Genomic DNA, 20,877 nt, shown 5'->3' with positions numbered 1-20,877 from the left:
CATGTTTTTAAAGTAAGAGCGCACACACTAACGCACACCTGAGCTCATCCAATATCGAGCCAGGGCTCCGTCCCGGGTGGGGCTGTCGGAGGGAGACTGATGGAGGCTGGCAGACAGGCGTTCAGGGAGGAGTCCGTCTGTTCCACGGTGTGGCAGAGCCAGCCACCATCCATCTCCATTATACACATCCACATGCCACTGGGCAGGGAACAACTCCTCGGAGAGTGACCAGGGAGGGGCGGGTAGAGGGCTGTGAGGATGGGTGCATGAGGAGGAAGGAGAAAAAGGAGGGGGTGTCTGTCAAACTCTAGTTACACTGTTGTTCACTTCTGCTCCTCTTCAGCGTCGACATGTCGCGCATGTTTGAGTCGCAGCAGAATCTCTCTCTGTTGCCTCTTTTACATTAAACATTTCTATTGATTCCTTCTTTTTTTGTTGTTTTGGTTCAGACTCCTCACTTTTTATTTATTCATTCTTCCCCAGCTCATCCCAGGTGACTGCAGCCAGCTTTGGTCAAATTGGCAGCTCAAAAAGAGAGTAGCCTCAGGTTAAGTACTGTGCTTAAAGTGAGACGATTTAATTCTAAAACATGAAATAAGCCAATTTTCCTCTCACACATTGGGACTTTGAGTCATTAGCAATAAAACCATGACTTAGTCTATTCAATGCACTTAGAGGTTAAACTGCTAAAGCCTGACTTGGGATGACAGTAAAGGTAAGATGGCCTCAATCTCACCCCGTGGCCTCCGACGACCTACACAAAATCCATCCTTGCTCCGAAATCCAAGCAGCAATTACATTTCCCATCTGGCAAAACAAATTAACAGATTTTAATGTAATGGCAGCATTAACTGGATAACCCACCATTCATTGCACCTTTAGCTCAGCTCGCCATTTGTTTGCTTTATCTCTGTGCCTCTTGGTGAGGATTACAGGTAAAAACCACCAATCAAAAACTGTTTGTGATACGACAAAACGCACAGGGTGAGGGATTCTTTCAGGGAGCTGAGAGCTCAGCTTGGTGCGACATGCCACGCTTCCTGAGCAGCAGATTTTAAATGACAGGTGTAAGTCTTGCCTCCGGCCAGGCTCGGCGCTTCAGACATATTTAAACTAATACTTACTGGCTTTTTAAATCACTGCTTATTTAAATTAATACTCTATCCAAGTCCGCAGCTTTTTAACCGTAGGCTCCCCTGATTAGCTGCCTGTCTCAGTCATCAGCTCGCTGTGTGGGGTGGACGAGGCTGGGGGATCACATCTCCTGCCTGCCTGTGTTGACTTTGATTAATGACCAGGAGGGAGGTTAAAACAGTGATTACACACCAGCTGGCATGCCTCCATTTTTAACAGCACACCCTGTTCACCTGCGTCTGAGGGGAGATCTCTCTCTGAACGGCTGTTGAAGAGGAGAGGATTGTAGCTGAAGTTGTCTCTTTAAAAAGTTAATGTGAGGAAGGCGTCCCACAGAGCTGATCATTAGGCATTGTCGGTTTACAGTGGGTAAATAAGTATTGAAATAATGATTATGTGGAATTAAGTACGATAACACAGGAAAAAAAGTATTGAACACACCATGACAAGGCCGTATACCTTGGCAAGGAAATGCCAATAAAAAAGGTCGTTTTTTCACCAAGCAGTTAAATACGACACACCTCATGATGGGTAAAGGCAAAGAGCTCTCTGAAGACATTCACAACCTGATTGTTGCTCAGCATCAGAATGGAACTGGTTACAGACTTATATCAAAGCACCTGAATATTCCAGGCAGCACCGTTGGGGCCATTATTCACAAGTGGAAGAAGCACCACCTTACCATCAACAGGCCACGCACAGGAGCTCCTTGAAGATTTCTGACCGGGGAGTCAGAAAGATAGTCAGAAGAAGACTCAACGAGCCAAGGACCACCCTGAAAGTGCTCCAGAAAGACTTGGAGGCAGCAGGTATAATTGTTGCAGAGAAAACAATAGGCAATGCACTCCACCGCTCAGCCCGCAAGACTCCATTCCTCAAGAAAAGGCATGTTGAAGCTGGTTTAAAGTTTGCTAAACAGCATCTTGACAAGCCTGTAGAATACTGGGAGAATGTTGTCTGGTCAGATGAGACCAAAACTGAACTTTTCAGCTGTCATACTACAGACCATGTTTGGAGGAGAAATGGCTCTGCACATCAGCCAAAAAACACTACACCAACAGTGAAGTTTGGAGGTGGAAGCATCATGGCATGGGGTTGTTTCTCATCTCATGGTGTTGGCAAACTTCATATAACTGACGGAGCAATGAATGGAGCCATGTATGGGGAAATTCTTGATATGAATCTGCTGCCATCCACCAGGATGATGAAGATGAGAATTCCACATAATCATTATTTATGGACCTGAACGTTGTGATTTCTTTTCATGTGTGGATTATTTAAATTAATACCAATGTCTGGTAGAAATTTTGTCTGAATTTCATCTTTGGAAATAAATGTGATGAGAAAAAAGTTGACGCGTTCAATACTTATTTTCCCCACTGCATAATCTGGGGTTAAAGAGGAACACAAATTAAAGATTTGAGCTGCTTCACAAGAAGCCAAATGAAAGATTCAACCACACACAGCACGTCCAAAAATAACAGCTCTCATAAAGCAGCAAACACATGGCCTGTGTTTCTGGAATTATGTCTCTTTTGGGTTTAGAGCTGTGGATTATCAGCTGGTATTAAGAGGCTCTTGATATTTGTTTTTGTTGGAGCGCTGCAAGAAAAGAGAAACAATTTGTGGAACTATTTCCTCCAGACGAGGATTTACACAGCCAACGGTGTTCAAAATAACTTTCTATCCAGGCTTTAGTGCAGCACAAGGCCCATTTTCTCCTCAGTCACTCATGATTTGCATCATAATTCAGTCCTGTATTCAAACCAGGAACTTATTAGCTTCTTTAAATCTCCAGGATCTGGGTTCAAGAACCTGCGGCCTCACAAAAGCCAAGGGGGATTGATGCTGCTCGATATAATTCACTTTGGCTCGGCGAGTCATCATTTATGATTTATTTTCATTAGGTGAGGCGCTGCTGTTGTGCGATTCATTTCAGCACAATAAACAGAGTGCAGGACAAGCTGCAGCTCTATAAAATACCACAAGCATCTTCTCAAGTTACAGCTGTATAAAAAATAAAAAAGGAGCTAAAAGGCTTCAGTTGTTGTCCTCAACACTTTCCCGGTCCCCCCGCCGATACTCCGTCCTATGGTTGTAAAATAAGAAGTGCATTAGTGAGATAACACCTCTATTACTTTCAACAATATTGCTGCTCCTCGGTGGCAACCCGCTGTTGGTTGTTAGTCACACTTATCAAGCCGAGGGAAGCGCAACTTCAAAAGGCGCTCAGATCTGAGAGCCAAGCAGTCAGCCATTAGAGAAGAAACAACATATTAGCCGTGCTGTGTTTGATGGCTCCTTCTTCCAACTTAGAATGACAGTGTGAAATTACACTAAACTGATTTGGAACAGACCTTCAAAGTTCAACCTCAGGACAGCAGCAGCATAGGTTCTGTATTTATTTTCCTGCACCACGGTTCATTGGGAGTGTTTGTTCTCACTGCTGCAGAGCTCTGCTTACACTACAGCTGCACTACACCTCCTTTTTTTATCATACGAGGTGTTAAGTGAGGATTTCTTTTTGATGACACCTTTGAGGGGGTGATTAACGAAGCTAAATTTGCAGGTTAGCATCTTAGCGACATTTTTTCAGCAAATGAAGGGAATCAAAAGTCGTGTTTCTGTGCAACTGAGGAAGAGAAGCTTAAAATAGATGCAACAGAAGCTTTTTCAAACATACATCCGAGGTAAACAACCTCAGCCTGCATCAGTTATTTAGATGTGTTGAAAACAGTGCAGTTAATCATTTAGCAAACGTGGATTAGTGTGTGCGGGATGCTACCTTATTTTTCACTCCAGCAGTTGTACATTAAAGGCTTATACTGTACTTTGTCTTGTTCTGACTGTCTGCACTGTAGCTGAACAGCTGCCAAATGAATATAAAGTGCCATATGTCAGACTTAGTGCCAAACAGTGAGTACAAAACTTGATTTATACCTGTACATTCTGCATAATCTACATGTGAGCACTCCTCCAACCCCAAGCTGAGGCTCAGGTTTGTGCATAACTTGACACCACGCAGAGTTAGGTGATGGAAGTCAGGATTTTCCTTTTCCGAATGAGCGATGACAACAGAATAGTAATCCATAACCACACCTACATGCTCTCCTGCTGAGGCTCATTACAGATTTTGGCAACCGGAGTCACAACGGACCCCGGGGAAATAAGCGAGGGAGCCAAGGAAGCGGTGCTGCATTCACAGTCGCATTAAAAAAATAAAAATAGTGACACAGGCGTGAAAGCAGCAGAAGCTTCAAAAGAAAACAGAAATAATGTCAGACACATTTTTCTTGTGCTGTGTCCACGAAGCAGCTGGTTGGCTGTGTGAGTGGTCTCAGTATCAGTGCATCCAGCTGTGTGGGGGTAAAAGGGGAGGAAGAGTTGGGTCAAGATAAGTTTGTTTGCCTGGAGGCGGCTCTGAGGGGGCCACGCCGCAGTCCGTTCAGCTATCACAGCGGTGAAGGGCATTGCGGACATCAAAAACAGCTGAGTGTCACAGCCTGGCGTCGAGAGCGGGCAGCAGAACGACAGAGGAAGAGGAGGCTGCAGAGCTCGATTTGGAGGCAGCAGCTAACACCTTTATCGTGCGTATTATCTGTGTGATAGATCCTCGATAAGACGGATGAATTATGGTAATGAGGATGCAGATGCAGAGCCTGCAACTAGCCGTTTTGATAGTCGCTGATAACTGAAACTATTCATCGACTTATCAGGTAATGAATTCCTCGATCAGTTTTTAAACTTAAAATTGATCTTTAAACTCATGAGAGATGATCCTTTCACTGCTGTGTCACTCTGCAGCGCGGATGATGAGCTCTCGCTGATATTTGGGGCATTCATTCTGCTTTTGTGTGTACAAAGTTAGAAAATTTCCTCTGAACTCACTCGTGGTAATCAGAAAACGGCCTCTGGACTTCTGCTTCATTTAGCATTAGGCCAGGTTTTTCTAAGACCATAGAAATGAGATTTATGCAATTTTCAGAGGAGCCAATTTTGCCGTTACTTTGTGTGCACCACTTCGAATTGGAATATCTCAATGTGTGTTAAGGACTTTAGCTCCATCCACTGCGGCGCTGCGGAAATGTGAAAACTGAACATTAAATCTCTAAATGTAAAAAAGGCACTCTTAAGAATTTCTATGGCTCAGGCAGGGCAAAGCTGCCACAGAATTGGCTCTTTTGCTTCTGAACCTTCTGCATCTGTAGCCGGAGGGGACTTTTGTGAAGTGACAATGGAGAGGACGGCCTGGGTCATGTGCTATTATTGTATTTTTTGTGTGAAATTGCCACATCAATGAGGGCAGGTAGGTTGGGAGTGGAGGGGCTGGCTAAATGTGTTCCAGCTCCTCTCGTATTCAGAGGAGTTTTCCACTCGCCTCTTCTTACTGAGGGAGCTGGAATAAACAAACTGTGTCTGTCTGATTATGGAGCAGTTTGAAACCGGCTTCGTTTATAATTCAGTGATTTTTTTTCAGTTCATGAGGGTGAGGAAAATGTGTAACGTTTGTGATGTTCAAACTACTTTAATTACCACAGAAGAAGACATGGAGTGTAAATGTTTTCAGCTCATCTGTAAGTTCAGGGTAAAAACTGTTAAGTGTAAAAATACGACCTTGAAGGGCGACTTCTTTTGTCGAGAAAAGACTTAATTGCATTTTTCCTGAAGTGTGCTGTATTCCTCTGAGCCCAGAGTCACACTAAAACACTTCCTGATCTTTAAATCTTAAAAAGTAAATAATCTCTGCAGCTGATGATAGCTGAGTCCCAATTCAGGGTCTGCAAAGGCTGCATCCATCAGAGGATGCTCCAGTCTTATTTTATTGAAAATCATTGAACGATACCTGTGAAACAATCAAATCTTTATGTTTTAACTAAAACAACCAATGGAGTGTCCTGAGTTTTTGGTCTCAGAGGAAAAAGCGACAATGGCTGGCTGTCAAAATCTTCCTGGCGGTATTTAAGATCATCAAAATCACCCAAAATTAAGAAAATTGGCAATAATCGATCAGCCGACCGATCCATTGCTGTGTGTCTATCCCAAGGCCAAACTCAACTTAGACGGTCTGGTCAACGAAGCATTTCCTGTTTCTCACTCTCAATGTCACGTAGTGCCACCTTACATTACTTTTCAAACATGTAAACTAAAAACCTCACATTTAAAACTGGATGTTATTACTGTTACTGTTACTTAAATATTTTACTTATTATTATTATTTTCTTTTTTGATGGAGTATAGAACCACAATGCACATGTAAGAGTTGAGCAAGCACTAGGGGGGATGTTAGATCATAAGTAAAAATAATAAATCATAAAATGCAAGTAAGTTTTTTTTTTCTAGAGAATTTACATTAACCAACATACATTTTTTCCATAATGAGAAGATTAATAAAGAAGAACTATTTTTCCTCAGTATATTACTTAGCAAGAGCCCAAACAACACGTTGTTCCATAGTAAAACAAAATCTTTTTCATTGTTGTGGTTGCTGCCAGAAATCTGTCCCAACTAGAAAAAACAAGACCCTTTATAAGTTTGGCTATGTCCATCATCTTCGAAGTTCACGGGCAATAAATCTCAGGATATGTCGGGCTAAGAAGGATTCACCAAGGCTGTTTTCCAAACCACCAACTACACCAGCAGTGCACTACTTTGGCCGAAATTCAGTCTGTGGTAGGTAGTGTGCAAAAACTTGCAAAATCTGCGGGATGCCAAAAATCCCCGGATGTCCTACTGATCCAAGAAAATTTCTCAGTATGCAACAGACCAGTCTATCCGGCATACTGTTTCCAAAAATGCACATTACTGCCATCTACTGGAATGAGTCAACGCTATAACTACAATACAACAACACTAACATCAGACGGTCCAGTGAGAGGTAAAGTGATGAGAAAGAAACACAGATAAATCTTAAAGTTCTAGATGTGAAAGAGTTGTTTACGTCTACAATTTCATTAAAGCCCACATAAACCACTATTTACCTTTATTTTAACCATTTTAATCATGGATTATATGGAAGTGGTCTTTCTATCAGCTGTAAAAATAAAAAGCCAATCCCTTCCAGATTTAAAAAACAATGATAACAACCTGTAGCTCCACCCTCTGAGGCTGGAAACCAAGGAAGTATACTACAAAACATACCCAAGTGAACAGTCAGACTACATACTACAAGTAAAAGCAGCAGGTAGTATGCAGTACCTACTACATACTACATTCACAGCCCAAATCACCCAAAAAGGAGGCCACGAAATGGGACATTCTTCGTAATCGGTCTTCAAACCCCCAAATTGGGACACAGCTTATGTGTGTTTTAAGAAAAAAACACCCTGAGCTGAGATCTTACTTTTCTGTCTCCTCCAGGACTTTGTTATCCTCGTCTCACTGACTGATTGATCCAATTTCCTGATTAATACCTCTCACCCAAAATCTTTCCAGCCCTCTCAGACGCATGCTCCAGTGACTATCTGATTCCATGAGGCACATTCCCATCACACAGCCTCTGAATGAGACGTTACAGCACATATCTGTGCGGCTGCTTTTCAGACGGACGTGTGGTGATGATCTGAGTGGAGCTGACCGCCGCTCGCCGTCCTGTCTGACTCCTTTGGAAATGTCTATTATGGTGGTTTCATCAGGTCAAAATCCTGCTGGAGATCAAAACAATCTTTGAAGTCTTTTGATGTTAGGAAAGTATGTGGATGACCGATGGATACCACGCAGGTCTTTAAAATCCACTGGTTAGGAGGCAAAAAGCAGACGCTGGAGTTTTCTGGATACAGTTTGCCTCTGCAAGCTACCGGGTTCACGGACACGTCAAGAGTTAGACGCAGGGAGATGAAGTTAAGTTTAAGTTGTTTTCTGTTGATGTTGAGCTATTTATTGAATTATCTGGGTAATAAAGAAGTGTTTCCTCATGCGAACTTTCAAAATGAGCTCTCAAAACTCAAAGTCATAGGTTTTATAGAGCAGCCTTTGTAACATCTCTCAATTACTGGACTCAGCGAGCGCCTCAGGAATACAAAAAAACAGTGATGATCAAACACAAGCAGCAGACGCCTCCACTTTGTGCGCCCTTTCAACTCATTTGTCGTCCCTCCTGCTGTCTGCCGCTGCAGCACGGCCCAAAGCTGAGGAGTCTAGACTCAAAAGGTCAGAAAGCACTCGGACAAATTCGCTCAGGGAGATGAAGAAAAAATCTTAGATGTGAAGAATTTTGAAGATACTGTCTCTGGGAGGAGTTAGCATGAGGCGCTAAGATTTGAAGACAGGATTAATTAGTCCAGCTCCAGCTCCTCCAGGTTGTCCTCACCTTCACTCCCTTGAATTTTCGCGTTTTCAGACTTTCTTCTTTTTCATCCGACTGGCTTCATGCTGAGCAGAGCAACACACTGTACAGTGACTGAACAGAGGACACAAAGGTTGACTTTCAGCTCCAGACGAGCTCTTGTGCTCCTTTCTTTCATTGTAATTCATACAGTTAGCAGCTGGACGTTCACAGAGGCCGTCTGAATAAAACATGCATCATAAAATCAGATAACAGGGGCTCCTAAACCTCACAGGCCTGTATAAAAGTTATACATCACTGATAAACAAAATTAATCGCCTTCTCTCTTTCCCTCCAGTTAATTGCCTTTGGGGCGTTTCATGCTACAGCTCAGCGGCGTGTTTGTTTTTAAATTATTTATTCATACGGCAAATTATCATTCTTTGTGCTCCCTCTCGCTCTGATTTAGCTCTCAAGCTCTCCATTTTCCTTCCCAGTGAATTCAAAGGTCCAAGGTGAGTGGCGGTAAAGTATTTTCGCCATGAATAAACCATTTTACGTCCTCATGCAACACCGCTATTAAGCAATTTGCTGTGTGAATTAGTGCGGCCGATATGCCTCCGAATGAGGCGTCGTTACCAACGTCACACAACATCAACGCCGCTGATGCTTCCTTTTCCTGCTCTTACTTGAGCTCCTCTGCATTCCTCCCCTGCTCCACAACCAGCTGTGAGAGGTTGGAGGTTGTCTATCTTTTATTAAAGATTTCTCTGGCAGCACTGTCTTCTCTCCATACCAAATTATGGCACAGGCATGCTCTGCATTCCCGCAGTGTTTCGGAGACATGCAGGAGCCTGAGCCAAAAGCAAAGTGATACAATTTACACTGTGACACCGAATGTAATCGTAGAAAGCGAATACATGAAGTTCAAAAGGATGGATTCATAAAGACAACAGGGTCTGACTGTTAAAGTGCATGAAAAAGAGTTCAAATAAATGAATTTGGAGTCTGATTTTAAAACTGAAAATTAATGACTAAAGCCAAAGGCAAAAAGAATTACGCCTCAACCAATATTCAGCTTCTGCTAAATTGTACCTACGAAGAATTGTCTCGTGTCTTGTTGACTAATTCGGTGCTGAAATGAATAATGTTCTCAGCATGAGTTCGGCCCCTTGAGTCAAATTTGAAACAATAATTATTCAAGAGTGCAGCAGCAAAGCACATCAACTTTCCACACGCTGACTTCTTCTTTAAAATTCACCGCCGTCACTCAGCGAGTGTATCACTTTCTGTATTCACTGCAACAAAACAACAAAGGCAGACAAAACAAAAACCGAGGTAAAGAAGCCAAATAGTGTTATCCATCTCTATTCACTCCTCTGACTCCTCCATCTCTCCTCAGCTCAGTGAATCCGCCGTTTTCCGAGCAAAACTCTTTGTTATTCTGTGTCTGTTTTGCTGTTTATCGCTGTGGAAAGTTTTTTTCACCCCTTGCTCGCTGTCTGCATGAGACTTGATTTGTTTGCCACAGGAGAGAGGGAGCACAGGGACAGTCTGAGAGGTGGATGCTGAGCGTGGGGATGCTGACAGGTTTAATTGTAGGGATTAATTTGAGAAACTCTTAAAGAGCAACAGCCTGGAGAAAGAGACGGCGTCGTCTGCAGCTACATTAAATATTTGTGACAGGACACTCCAGCAGATATTTCATATCCTGTCGCCTGATTTCTCCCTTTGAGGGCCCTTACATCCACCAAGCTGCATCTACCTGCATGCGTCAGGCTCAGGGCGCCCCAGAGGGCTGTATTGTCTCTGTTAATTCACTCCGGTGGATTATCATAATGCTTCCCCAGTGTTAGTTAACATAGTGCCGAGGATTTCTCGCTGCTCCGCTGAATTCCCGCAGCAGGGAGCATCCCCGAGAGCTAAATCTAGCTGACAGACCAAACTGTGCCTGAATTTGCTGTTTGAAGTGTGTTTCTGTCAGAATTACAGCTGGGCAATGTGTCGGGAGCGCTGTTTGTTGCTTGTTCACAGTGACCGAGTCTATTTTTGGTGCAGTCTCTTGATGCTTTGCTGTCAGGGTAGAAAATCCTCGATTATGCTTTGCAGAAAAGACTCATTTAAAAGATCCTCAAAGGAATGATTTTATATTTGACTGAGACTGGAGATGAAGTGTGTTTCTCTCTTCTGTCCTCTCCTGTCAATCATCCCTCAGCCCAGTGTGTTTTATCTCGTGACCCTTCAGAGAGGTTCCCACAGCCTCAGGCGACATGGCGCTGTCAGGTTAGAGAGAAGCTGTTTTTAACCTGGAGTACAGACACAAAGTACTCTTCCAGCGCTAAGACAGGAAGTCAAAACATCCGGCGACGGCTCTTAAAGGAACACGCCGTGGATATGACAGTGATGTCATCATCAAAGGATAAGGAATCAAAATGCTCTCATTACGAGAAGGTGTTTGCCAGGAAGAGAGAGGTGAATGAAGAAGCTTTCCAGGTGCATTATGGGACGTATCACACACGTTGTATTTTTAGGCTCTGATCTTGAAAGGGGAGGAAAGTTTTTCTGCCATGAGACCTACCTACCTATTGAAGAAGACCAGGAAGCAACGTGCTTAAAGGCACAAAAAATTCAATTACAACAAGACAGATATTGCTTCAGTACAAGTGGCTTATGCAAACTTATATCACCCCAGGGAAATTAAATAAAGTTTGTCCTGATATTTCAGATATTTGTGCTAAAAAGTTTTGTTGTCAATTTTAAACAATCAGTATTGATTGATTTGGATTACTTCAAGCAAGAAGACTGATTACTCTTTTCTGGAAAAAAAACATGCAGTTGCCCTTTATAAAACTATGGTCAAAGGAGATTGCAACATATTTTCACTGGAAAGAATTACAAATATCATTAGAGGGAAAAGAAAACAGTTTGTTAGAGGTTTTTTTGGAAGTTTTGAAGGATGAAAAAGTTGTAATTTCTTATGGTCTTAGAGTTGCCATTGCTGCAACTTTTTCAGTTACATTTTGTTTTAAATCACTTGCCTCATTGCTATTTTTATTCTATTATTACTGTCATTGTCGTTTTTTTATGATTTTTTTTAAATGATTTGTTTTGTTTTGTTTTAATCAATTTTTAATTTTATTTTTTTTATCTTTTTTTAATTTTATTTTTTAATATCAATTTCTTTATTTTATTTTTTTATCATATATTTTATTTTATTTTTTATCTTTTTTTTTATTTTATTTTTTTGTTAGTATTTCCTCCCTGTCTCTATATGTTTTACATTTCACAGTAATACAATATAATCTTGCTTGCTTTTAACATGTTAAAATTTAACATGTAATAAAAAAAATAAATTAATAAAAATAACTCCATGGAAGAGATTAACGTTGCTGATGTTGGTCTTAACTTCTTTTGTACCTCATGAAAAGGCTTCACTATCCAAAGATGTGTCGTCTGTTAAACTAGCGGTTAAAAACACCTGGTGCTAGCTTTAATGTCAGATCAGTGCCATCTTTTCAAACTAATTACAACCTTTCATCTCAGGTAAACCCTAACCCTCGCTGAAAGTCACTCAGCTTTGATGTTATAATAAAGTATTCCCTTCCTGTCGAACTCCAGATGAAATGAAGACTGCACCTTTATCTCACAGAGTTACTTTACATCACATCTGATATCTTGGAAATAAAGTCAGTGTTTACATGTCTCCTCCTCGCCCTGTGCTGGTGTCCGTGTCTCAGAGTGATTAATGGTTGTACACTGCACCCTGCACTCACCTGCGTTCAGCGGCGTGATTGATGGGCCTGTATGCTTGACAGATGGACAGATGTGACACGGCAGAGCGACCACGCAGGGAGCGACGCCTCGGTCCTGATGCCTTCAGCTTCCGTTTCCTATTTAGCGAGCAGCCAGAGAGGAGAGTATGACAGAAAGGAGGAGAGAAGGGAGGATAATTACTTTCTATATGCAGAGTAATCCTGCTGTTTCACACAGAAGTTGGTCAAAGAGCGACTTGTTGACATGTACTGTAAATATCACAGAGCAAACGTGGAACTAAAGTGACAGGTGACCAAGTTTACGTGGCCTCTGAGGGTTTGTTTTCACGACAAGGGTGTTTGATAGTAAAAGCAGAGCCTCAGGGCTTGCTGGTGGCACCTTTTGGATTCAGTGTTTTGCTTCACAAGTGCTGCATTCAAGGTCTGTAACTCTGGCTTACTGGGGTTGTGTTCAAACGTGGGTTCTTGAGGCGGGAAGATGTGAAAAAAGCTGTCTCAACTCAAGCTGAAATACAGGGGGAGAAATCCAACAAAGTTGAGGCAGGCGTGTTTGAAGGTAGAAACTTCTCAAGACTTCAAGATCAACAGAACGAATGGATTTGAAAAGCCAAGAAAAGGAGAAATATGAGGTTTTTCCAGCCTATCACAGCAACATAACTAGAAAAATCAGCTCATGTGGTCATTTTTTTCTAACAAGTCTCATAAAGTGTACAGTATGAGTTCCTCCCCTTACAATCCAAGCTCGCTGCTCTACATCTGCAGCCCAGGAGCTGCACAGAGACCCTCCAGCCCGAGCTGCTGCAGTGAAAGCATTGGTTTCTGCAGACACAGTCATAAATCATACGTCTACTAATGGCAGTTCCAAATGAGCCCTCTCATCAGACGAGACAAGTGCCTTGCTTTGTGTGCCACTTCAGGCTCCACTATAACATCTGTGCTCTCCCTTCTCCCTCGTGCTGCTGTGTGTGAGGCGTGTGTGTCGCCCCTGTATTCATTAGGAATTGTCTACCGAGCCCTAACGGTTCAATTTGGTGGAATTTAGAGGCAACCTGGAGGAGCAGGAGGCGACAGACAATCAGGGGCAGGGATTCTCTGTGTGAAACGTGCAGGAAAAGTGTCTCCACATGCAAAAATAGAAACGTGCACGCGTTAACTGCTATTTGATTCATGACAGCTGATAGTTGGCAACATCATTGTCTCTCAGAAAATTTGACTTTTAGAAGATCAGGGGATGTATTTTTTGCCATTATTGTCTTTATGACACATTTAGATGCTTCAAGATTAAGGCCTTGTACACACAAAATACTTTTTTGCCAATAAGTGCAGCTCAAGGGATGCCAAACCCATATGCGTCAGACATAAAACCTGTGCAATCTATTTAGAATGAGCAACTTTGGCGTTATTCCCGGTGTCTGCACAAAACCATGAGACTGGAGTTTTCCAAAATCTTCCCCTTGACCAGAGTTTTTAGAAAATATCACTTTTAGTGACGTAAAAATGGGGTTTCGTGTGGATGAAAGGCGTAAAAATTGAAAAATTCAAGGTTCACCTAAAGCAGGAGCCATTTTTTCGCAGTTCACCTGGATTAAAGTCATTCAGGAGCCACAAAATCTACTTAATCTTCAAAATTAAGACAGTAAAGTGAATAAAATTCTATATGTTATTAAAATCTAAAATAAAAAAAATTATCTTGACAAAAAACTTTTTAAATTTATGGACATGAAAATGTAGTCTTATTTTTCTATTTTTAATATTTCTGCAACAATTTCAAAAATTAACAAAAAAAATAGAAATTTGTAATTTAAAGATTTTTTAAAATTCAAATTTAACAAAACTTTTGAGGTTTTAAAAATTTGTAAAGATTTAAAAAAAATTGACATTATAAAAATTTGTCAAAATTTTAAAAAACGAAAAAATATATATATATATATATCTTTACACTCTTGAAATGTGCAAAAATTAAAAAGAGAATTATAACTTGCAAAAAAATTCAAACATTTTGAAATTAAATGAATTTTGAAAAAAATTGCAAAAATTTCGAATTGTAAAAATTACTTGAATTTTATTACATATTTTGACAACATCACCCAACTAATCTTTTCTTGTTGTTTACTAATGACTTTCCACATATTAATCATGTATTTTAAGCATGTTGTCAGTCAAATGAATTCATCCACACAGAATTGAAATCTGTATTTTTTTTCAGATTTTTTTTTTTTAGATTTTGTTTTCCTACCAGGGCTGTTAAACTACCCTCTGTAAGAAAAATAAAAATTAGGCTCCAGAGCTATTTATTTATTTTTCTTTTTTTCATGTTCCTGTTTTTCACATCACTCTGTTTTAATTTGATTCGGTCTGCACATATGTGGATGCCTAAAACATGAATTCTGAATAAAAAGAAAAGTATAAAAATATGTGATTTTCCAGATGCCCGGCTACATATGGACATGGCCTAAATTTCAACCCTCAAGTCTTTACTATAATCGCTCATGCAGATGATTTCTCTATGAAATGTCATAGAAAGTTCAATATTATGACGACCTGAACCCGGTCAGAGCGAGGGTGAAGCCTTCATAGATGTTAATCCTGCAGCTGCATTTATTAAAAGTCCCGCTGCAGCCGGCGAGACCATGACACAATTTGATGCCTCACCCCAGCTGGGGTCAGTGTCTCGTTCTGAGTGCCAAAACCATTGAATGTTGGTCTTTTGTTCCGTTTGGCAAGCGTATAATGGAGTTTGAGAGGGGTGTGCTGGTGCCGTATGGAGATAGGGCCTGAATGGAGGAGAATGTAATTACTATACCTGTCCGCGCAACAATGGATAACCACCTTTTGTCGGCCCTCACTCCACTTGAAGAAGCCAGGCGGCAGAAAGCTGTTGGACCACGGGAGCACAAAAGGCGCCCTTGCTGCGACTCCCAAATCAGTGTCTTGCACTCACGTTCAGAGCAGAGATATGTCAGCGCTCTTTAAAAAGATCTGTGTATCTGGATGTGGATGTCTGCTGTGCTTTATCCCTGAATTACTCAACAGAGCGGCACTCGCTGGGGTTTTCTCCTCCTCTGGCTCCTGGGTTGGTTATGATTCCAACACACTATCTTTACTCAAACTTGAAGTTGCATCAGTTACTTTCCCTCTTTGTTGTTTCATGTTGCAAGAGAAGGAAGGAGGAGATGATGTGACCCACTGATTGATTAACATGATACAAGGAAGCAGGAGAAGGAAGAGCACACAATGATGGTGATTATAAGCCTGATGTAACATCACGATTAAAATGACACCACACAGAAGAGGATTGGATCTGGTTGAGCGCTCTCTTTGGTGTCGTCGCTTTATTTGGGTGATAAAACGCTCTATAAATAAACCAAACTTTGAAATCAAAGCCCCGGGCAGCAGGAATTGAAAAGCTTGTCCTTCAAAGCGTGTGGCTGCTTCACTTGCGAAGAAAAGAAAGAGGAGAGGAGCAAAAGAGGAAGGAGGGAGGGAGGGAGCAGATGCTGTGGCTTGGCAGGTAAAAAGCACTTGTCTTGTAAACAACAGAGCGCTGGGCTTCATCCAGGAACCTCGGTGTTTTACGAAATTGTCAACGATCATAGACTGCTGGAAGCGGCCCTGTTGGCACTTGCACTCAGGCACTTGAGGGTTTTCCACAGTCAGACTGTATATATATGTTCGACTTTAGCTCCACTTTTGATTCCACTAATGTATTCAGAGAGGATTTTTTATCATAAAGACACATAGTGGCTGCGTTATGGATCAAAGAAGTGACATTTCAATAAGCTCTTATCACCCGCTGCAGCTCCACACTATTAAATCTATTTTATTGCTGCTTGGACTCATTACAAGATTGATTTCTTAATGCACCAGGTGAATCAGCTTCCACATGGAGCTCATAACGGTGAAGCACGACTCCCCAGGTATTTAAATACTGTTCGACAAAGTGGATTTTAGGTCTTGTCTTTATATCTACTGAAACGGAAAAAGGAGAAGAAGTTCTGCTTACCACCAGGATGAAGTTGCAGAATCCCTCATCTTGATTGGCTGATCCACCTGTCAATCAAAAGAGTTCATATTAAAACACAGTGCTGACTTTCTGTATCGATAAGTTTCATCTGGTTGATTTTCAAGCACACTTAGCAGCCATCTGTATCAGCTGTGTCCCTCCTAGCTTGTTAGCACGCCTACACACACACTGGGGAGTTTCTGTCTTGCTCAAGGACACTTCAGGAGGGTGGACTGTGTCCAAAGCAGAAACTGGAGTCTGTGTTTTCAAGCTGCAAGAGTCTGTTTACCCACTGGGCCTCTCTGCCACTCCACTCCAACGTGTTTTGCCATTCTTGCAAGTTGAAAAAGTGTCAAGCTGGAACAGATTTCTTTTCATACTGTGGCCTTCCCCTCACTTTTCTTTTTTTTTTTTTTAGGGTGACAGCTGCTGACTTGGCACATGTGCATCATGCTCTTAAGCACAATCTTAGCTAGGACAGCAGCGCTGACGGTGCAGCGACAAAAGGATGCTCGGTGGATCTTTGTGATTGGCAAAAAGATATCAAGTGGAAGGACCAAAGCTGAAAGCAATTTTCAGGAGCTGAGGGGGAATATATTGAGGTCAAGTGAACTTCATTTTTTTCCCACATTCACTTTACATGAAGTCTGGTCTCGAACACATTCATTATGTCTGACCAGTGGTCCCATAACAGCTCAATGCTACGTCCTGAATACTGATTTCTGCAGGCTTAAGGATGAACTCATGCAATAGTAAAGTTACATGAGGGGTGGTCTTACTCCCAGATACAGACATCATATCAAACAGAGTCTGCTCTCTGCGTGAGTTGTGTAGGATATGAGGTCAAAATACTGCCTCTAAATCCCTTTTCACAGTGTACATCCTTCTTTATCGGATCGTTATGAGCAGGATTGGCACATTACATCTTCATTTTCTCAAGTAACTGTGATAAAACAGACATCTGCATGCTTTAAAATCACAGCAAATATGTTTTAAATAGTCACACTTAGACGCGCCAATAGAGCCACAGAGGTAAACAACCTTTAAGACTGCAGAAAGAAACCATAAAGCCTTTAATTGCTCATATTCTGAGCAGTGGAAGCTTATGTTTTATAAGTGCAGAGCTATCCTTGAAGGGCCCTGAAGAGCCCTCACACCGCACCCAAACACACTCAGATGGAGCGACGCAAAGAGAGCAAAAGGTGAAATCTGCTCCTGTGCATGATTTGACGGCAACTTCGAATCTCAGTCTCCAGTCTCGGGGTTTATTGAGCGCCTCCTTTCTGCCTGGGCTGCGGTGGCCATCAGATCAGCCGTCCTTTGCTTCACAGTTTATGAGCTTCACGCGAATGAGATGATGGACGGCGGGGCTGTTAAGGACAGATTCTAAAAAAAAGAAAAAGTGGGAAAAGGAGCCAAGGCTGTGCTCCTGGCTGTTTAATTTCAAATGAGGGGGATGACAAGGCATCCTGTGAGTGCAAAGTCTGGGTAGGCGGGTAAGTAGTAAATAAATCAGAGCAGCAGCGCTCTGACGCACAAGGCCCTGCGAAGCTTTGTAAGTAGTAAGTAGGAGTTTCTGATCAATACGAACATTTATAGGGAAAGCTGCAGAGAAGGGTTTGTTTGTGTTCTTCCACAGCTTTGGTTGGAGGGATGAAGGAGTCGAGGCAGCGGGGAGGCGGGCGCTTTTTCTCCAGCAGCACCAAAAGGAATCAATGGGATGACTTGCAAAACTTTTATTGATATTTCCAAGTTAGAATACGCTGTGCACATCCATATGAAGAGGATGGATGGGTTATTTCAGGAGGTATGGTCTAACATTAACCAGATGATTAGCTTCGATTTGAGCTTTTTCTTACACTAGCTTCTAGACTTGGTCAACAGGGACACAAACATCAGCGTTACAGCTTTCAAGATGTAAATTTTCCAACAATAAATTCAATGAAAGGCTCACCAAGGAGCTAAAACACTCAAACTTTTTAAACTTGTCCAGTTTCCAACAATTAAAACACAGTGCTTTCATTAAACCTGATGCATGGGAGATTTTCAAAACCCCATCATCCCTGAACCGTTTTGATTATAAAAGAGTGCAACTCAAGGGAGAACAACTGAAGGAGGATCTTATAAACACAACTGCTCCACACTCCCAGTATTCAGATTTCTGCACCTGGACATCTAAGACCTGAATGTGTAATTTCTCTCCTTTATTTAGTCTGAATGGATTCACTTTGTCTTCAGATCTTGATTGCTAATTTCCAACCAGACAATCAGAGTCTGCGCCTGTTGCACGAAGCTTGTTTTACTTTGTGTCTGCATGATGAATTTAATGAGTTTGGTCTTTGTGGAGGAAGATGACCTTCCAAAGCGATAAAGCCGGATGTAAAAAGATTGTCTCTGCCTGCGAGCGAAATAACAACAAATGTTGTCCAGGAGGTCCAGCTGATGATAGGTTTGATCTGCACCTCTCTGATTTCGTCTGGGTCTGATTGAAGGCGGTGTTTTTCATGACGCACGCCCACACACACAGACGCACGCGGTGGCACACAAACAACGGCAGCAGACTGCAGAGGAGTTTCTGTTGTCAGCGATTCAGGAGGAGACGCAGGAAATCTCACATCACGCATGAAATGAAGTGGTACGAGGAGCAAAGGGTGCTCTCCACGCTGCTTGTCTTTGCAGAGCTCATCAACATTAGGATCTAATCTGCATAGCCACATTGAGCTTTGATACACTGATTACTCCATATGTTTATGTCCACTCGTGCACAGCAAGTAAAGTGAGGTTAACCTTACGTTGTTTCTGCAGAGCTAACTCATGTCAGGTTTTACAAAACACAAACATTGAACAGTGTCAGAGTCCTGGATGTGCAGAGTGTTTGATGGGTTTAGTTTCCCGCCCACACAGCTCCAGGTTAACACACTTTCTAAAGAAAAACAACTCAAAAACAACACCAACCTGTTGTCCGTCCTCCTGGCTGATGACTTCCACGTTGTTTCCCCTCCGCACTCCTCTCCCACTCCATTCTGTAACAACACAATTCACGTTTAGAGGACTTATTCCAGACTTCCTTTTTCCTTTCACAGGTAATCCGCCATCACTTTCCACTCCACAAATTACTCCTGATTGGCTCACCGCACATCTGGCCCCGCACAAACAGACGTACAATGGGGCTGTTCAGCCAAAATGGCTTTGTGGAACGGGTCCCAAAACATTACAATGAGGAAGAAAGGTGTGTATCGATTGTGATGAGTACAGCCCTCCAACTGCAAGGCTGATTAAGCTGTGAGGAAAGAAGTATCAACTCAAGATTGAGGTAGAGACTCCTGATTTTTGTGGTTATCAAACAAGTTTGTCCTAACAGACATGATTCAGTTTCTTTTTGGCTACCAGGATGCAACAAACTGTTCCCATCTCAACCTTGTTGCTGCTGTAGAAATGTCTAATCTTCGAGACCTTGAAGGGACTCGGCACATTAGTGAACCAAAAGCATGTCTTTGATAAATCTTAACAGACATCTTTTTCCTGTGGTCTTTTTTCAGGTTTTGAAACCACTACATTCTTGCATTTAAATGCATGGAACAATTAGATTATGATTACAGCTACACAGCTTGAACCTGAAAAGGGGAAAAGACACACAGACAGGGTCATTTGAAGTGTAAGCTCTATAAAGACATACACCTCCCCTCTGGGCAGAATCACTCTTCCAGCTATGTCTTACTCATCCCTCAGGGAACAATCATCCCTCCGTACCTTACAGACAGTCGTTTTCCTCTGCCTATTAACATCAGAGCTGCACTTTTTTTGCTTTGATTTGACAGTTTTCTAAGCCTTCATGTGCTCTCTGTATCAAACACTCAACCGCCGCCCACATGCTTTCATCATGCTACATAATGATTTCCTTTTCTGACTGTGAATGAACTGCCTAAGGAGAGTATCTTGCTGAGATGAAAATGTGCATTGAATATGAATATCTTTGGAAGAGGACATCTCAATAAAGAGGATGTGTACTGTTAGTGTATTGTTTAAAGCCTAATACATGTATACATGTATATACTTACTTTGCATGCTTCCTTGGTGTCTTGACCATCATGGCTTAATGGGAAGGGTGAGCAGAGGAGTTCAAACACCTGGCTGAGTGTTCCCATTTGTACACACTGTAAAAGAAAGCATAATGTCATAACTTGATAGAGTCTTTTCACATTTTATTGCTTGGTTAGTCAACCAAATAATCCTGATATAGCTCATTTTTACTCTAATCTAACTTTTATTTTCAGAGGTGTCAGGCCTTTGTTTGAGAGGAAAATAAGAAAAGCTTGTGACCAGAGTTAAGAAATTGAAACACACAGAGCTAGTTATTTATTTCGCAAAAGGGAGAGACGAGTGAAAGAAGTGTGAGACATGGTGCTTCTCTGTGTCTGCTAGCTGTTAAGACACAACACGTTAGCTTAAAACTGCGCAGAAATGGGTAAATAACCTTGTAACACTCATTGGTGATGTTAGTAAGACTAGTAACGGTTATTTAGCATTTTAAATGTCGTCCTCGCGCTCTATGGAGCGAACGACACCATCTACAGGTCGATGTTTACAATTTAACTGCGTCATCATTCCAAATGCTTTTAAACTTTGACCAATGCTCGTTATCACTGCTCTATACCCAAGTGGACAAAAATGAAAACATACTTCATTTAAAAGAGTTAAGTTTAAGT

Source organism: Halichoeres trimaculatus, unplaced genomic scaffold, assembly GCF_033239565.1.
Source record: "Halichoeres trimaculatus isolate MK-OKI-2021-1 unplaced genomic scaffold, fHalTri1.1 fHalTri1_scaffold_24, whole genome shotgun sequence".
Taxonomy (NCBI): Eukaryota; Metazoa; Chordata; class Actinopteri; order Labriformes; family Labridae; genus Halichoeres; species Halichoeres trimaculatus.
The sequence above is the reverse complement of the archived record's forward strand: the minus strand, read 5'-3'. Positions refer to the sequence as shown.